The sequence below is a fragment of the Balaenoptera musculus genome, chromosome X, assembly GCF_009873245.2.
Source record: "Balaenoptera musculus isolate JJ_BM4_2016_0621 chromosome X, mBalMus1.pri.v3, whole genome shotgun sequence".
Lineage (NCBI taxonomy): Eukaryota > Metazoa > Chordata > Mammalia > Artiodactyla > Balaenopteridae > Balaenoptera > Balaenoptera musculus.
In genome coordinates, this window is record NC_045806.1 from 127,236,529 (window position 1) to 127,240,887 (window position 4,359).

Genomic DNA, 4,359 nt, shown 5'->3' on the forward strand with positions numbered 1-4,359 from the left:
GAAGAAGATAGAGATCTCGTTCTTTCCAAACAAAAGCGCATAGCAAAGGCTGTGGGAGAACACAGTGAGAAGGGAGCTCGCTACAAGAAGTGAGCTCTCACCGGGAACCACATCTGCTGGCATCTTGATCTAGGACGTCCAGCCTTCAGCACTGTGAGAAATAAATGTCTATAGTTTAAGCACCCTGGTCCCCCCAGGTCTATGTTATTTTGTTATAGCAGCCCAAGCTGACTAAGGCATCTTTATTTTTTACTGGAAGTGTGGGAATTTAGGGGGTGAGTGCCTTTTAAAAATTATCCCTTGTTTTTTGAATTCTTTTATAACGTGTGTGTTACATTCCTTCTAGCTGAGCTCTTCACAAAGGATTTTGTTTTACACATGACTATGGCTTATCCCTTTAGTAAACTATTTGTATTGTTTCTGTATCTCGAATTTAACTAACATCTTTATTCTCTAGGGTTCAAAAGATGCAACAATTTGTTTCAGCTTGGGGTGCTTTTCCAGCACGGTGTGACATGACCACTTCTGTCATCCCCATTTCCTTTCAGAAGCCACAGAGTAACCAGATCAGGTGCTTTCCCCCCAGGAGCTACACAGACACTCCCTCTGGAGGACAGAATATGGCAGCCTCTAAGTTGCACAGCAAGCCCCTCTCCCCAGCAGGTTTGTGGTGATTCCAGAGGCAGTGAGAACACACATTCCTTGGTCAGAGAAAGTATCTGTGTGGGAACTGCAGAGGGAAAGGAACAGCAGCCCGTATTGGTGGGAAGCGAGACATTTCTCAGGAAGTTGCAGAATAAGCAGCACCAGTATCTGCCAGAAAAGGCAAGAATGGATTAGCCCCAGGAAAGGAGGAAATGTTATTGACACAGAGGTTCCCCACTTCCCATGTCTCAAAGTCCCGCAGTCTGTGAGCTTTGAGCCGTTTGCCAAGTGTTTCCTAGCTGAGGGTCTTGCCCTCTAGGCTCTCCTGATTCTCTGGTCCCTGCAATTCCTGCCTCCTCCGATCTGTTTCTCCAAAATCCCTCTGCCTGGGAGTCTTCAGCTTCTTCGGATAAAGATATACAGGGTCTTTCTTCCTTTCTCCCCCTTACAGGTTGGCCAGAGCAGAGATCACTCCCTTTAGAGAGTTCCAACTGAGCAACTGACACTGCTTCACGCTGCCAAGTGCTTCAGCAACTTCTGGGGCTTTATTTATTTATTTTTTAATAAATGTATTTCTTTTTTGGCTGCGTTGGGTCTTTATTGCTGCGCATGGGCTTTCTCTAGTTGTGGCAAGTGGGGGCTACTCTTCGTTGCAGTGTGGGCTTCTCATTGTGGTGGCCTCTCTTGTTTCGGAGCGCAGGCTCTAGGCGTGCGGGCTTCAGTAGTTGCAGCACGTGGGCTCAGTAGTTGTGGCTCACGGGCTCTAGAGCGCAGGCTCAGTAGTTGTGGCGCATGGGCTTAGTTGCTCCGCGGCATGTGGGATCTTCCCGGACCAGGGCTCAACCCCATGTCCTGTGCATTGGCAGGCAGATTCTTAACCACTGCACCACCAGGGAAGTCCACTTCTGGGGCTTTAAATGGTAATATCAGGTGGCCAGGAAGGCATGTGGATGACCTCAGAGTCCTGGGCAGTTTCTCAATGGCATCAGCCTTGCTGACCATCTAAATACTATTTATTTCTCAAAATTAACTCAAAATGGATCATGGACATAAATGTAAAACTTTTAGGGGAAAAAAAAGAGAGAAAACCTTTGGGACCTAGGGCTAGGTGAAGAATTCGTAGATTTGACACCAAAAGCATGATCCGTACAAGAAAACATTGATAAATTAGACTTCATTAGAATTAAAAAACTTTTGCTTTCTAAAAGACTCTGTTAAGTAAGAGGATGAAAAGACAAACAACAGACTGGGAGAAAATATTTATAAACCACATATCTGAAAAAGGACTAGTATCTTCAATATATAAAGAATTCAAAATCCAAAAGTAAAAACAAACAATCCAATTAGAAAATGGACAAAAGACATGAAAAGACATTTTACCGAAGAAGGTATACAGATGGCCGATAAGCACATGAAAAGATGTTCAACATCATTTTCCACTAGGAGAATGCAAACTAAAATCACAATGAGATTATCACTACATGCCTGTCAGAATAGCTAAAATAAAAAATAGTGATAATGCCAAATGTCAGTGAGGATGCAGAGAACTGAATCACTCATACGTGCTGATGGGAATGCAAAATGGTACTGCCTCTCTGGAAAACAGTTTGGCAGTTTCCTATAAAATTAAACATGCAGCAACCATATGACCTAGCAATTGTAGTCCTGGGTATTTATCCTAGAGAACTGAAGACCTATGTTCACACAAAAATCTGTACATGAATGTTTATTGCAGTATGTAGTTCATTTGTCATAGCCAAGAACTGCAAAGAATTCAGATGTTCTTCAATAAGGGATGGTTAAACAACTGTGGTCCATCCACACCATGGAGCATTCAGCAAAACAAAGAAAGGAACTCGTGATACGCTCAATAATTTGGAAGAATCTCCAGAGAACTGTGCTCAGTGTAAAAATCCAACTCTGGGACTTCCCTGGCAGTGCAGTGGTTAAGACCCTGTGCTTCCAGCGCAGGGGGGCACAGGTTCGATCCCTGGTCAGGGAACTAAGATCCCGCATGCCACATGGTGCAGCCAAAAAAACAAAACAAAACAGATCCTGGCTACCCGGGAATAAGGAAGGGGTGGGGCCGAGGGAAGTGGGTGTGATTATAAAAGGGAACAGGAGGGAACCTCGTGGTCAATGTCAGTACCTAGTTGTAATATCACATTTTAATTTTGCAAGATGTTACCACCATTGGGGAACTAGGTGAAGGGGACAGGAGAGCTCTCGGTATTGTTTTTGTTGTTGTTGTTTTTACAACTGCATGTGAATCTGCAATTATCTCAAACTGAAAAAGTTCAATATAAAAAATGGACAAAAGATTTAAATAGACATTTTACCAAAGAAAACATATGAGTGGATAATAAGCACATGAAAAGAAGCTCATCTTATTTGTCCTTCAGGAAATAATTTAAAACCAAAATGAGAGGACTTCCCCGGTGGTGCAGTGGGTAAGAATTCGCCTGCCAATGCAGGGGGCACAGGTTCGATCCCTGGTCCCGGAAGATCCCACAAGCCGCGGAGCAACTAAGCCCTTGTGACACAACTGCTGAGCCCGTGTACCACAACTACTGAGCCCACGTGCCACAGCTACTGAGCCCACGTGCCACAACTACTGAAGCCCATGCGCCTGGAACCCGTGCTCCGCAACAAGAGAAGCCACTGCAATGAGAAGCCCGTGCACCACAACAAAGAGTAGCCCCTGCTTGCCGCAACTAGAGAAAGCCTGTGTGCAGCAACAAAGACCCAACGCAGCCAAAAATTAATAAATTAATAAATTAATTAATTTTAAAAAATGAGATGTCACTTTACACCCACTGGAATGGCCAGAACAAAAAACAATTGTTGGAGAGGATGTGGAGAGACTGGAACCTTCATCTATTGTTGGTGGTTGTGATGGTTCATTTTATGTGTCCACTTGGGTGGGCCCTGGAATGCCAGATATCTGGTTAAACATTATTTCTGGTGTGTCTGTGAGGGTGTTTCCAGAAGAGATGAACATTTGAATCGGTTAGACTGAGGAAAGCAGATGGCCCTTCCCAATGGGGGTGGACCTCCACAAACCCCTTGAGGGCCTGAATAGAACACAAAGACCCGGGGAGAATCTCCTCTCTCTGCCTGACTGTGAGCTGGTGTCATTGGTGGTCTCTCCTGACCTTCGACTGGGATTTACACCATCAGGTCCCCTGGTTCTCAGGCCTTTGAAGTCAGACTGGAATTTATATTACCGGCTTGCTGACTTTAGATTGTGGGACCTCTGAGCCTCCATAATTGCATGAGCCAATTCCTTATAATAAATCTCATGGTATGTGTGTGTGTATATATATATATAAAATCTCCTGTATTCCAGACATTGCAGACATAGTCTTCCTTACCTCCAGTGTGGACCAGCAGTCCAATTTCCCCTTGGTAGTCAGGATCAATCGCCCCAGCCAGCACAGGAAGTCCATTCCTTGCCTGTTGATTCAGAGGCATGAGGAGCCCAAAGTGGCTGAGTGAGAGTTTTAACTTCCGGTTCAATGGAATCATTGTTGTGTTTCCTTGTGGAAGCCTCCTCCCTCTGGAGCTAAGACCTCTAGGCCAGCAGAGCATGATGCTGCAGAAACAGGAAGCAAAGCTTTTGCCCGTGGGTCACTGGGGGTAATAGAGAGTGGTGCCACCCCCATTTCCAGCCCCTGATGCCTGCACCGTGAATCCTGGCTGTGGGAAAAACGG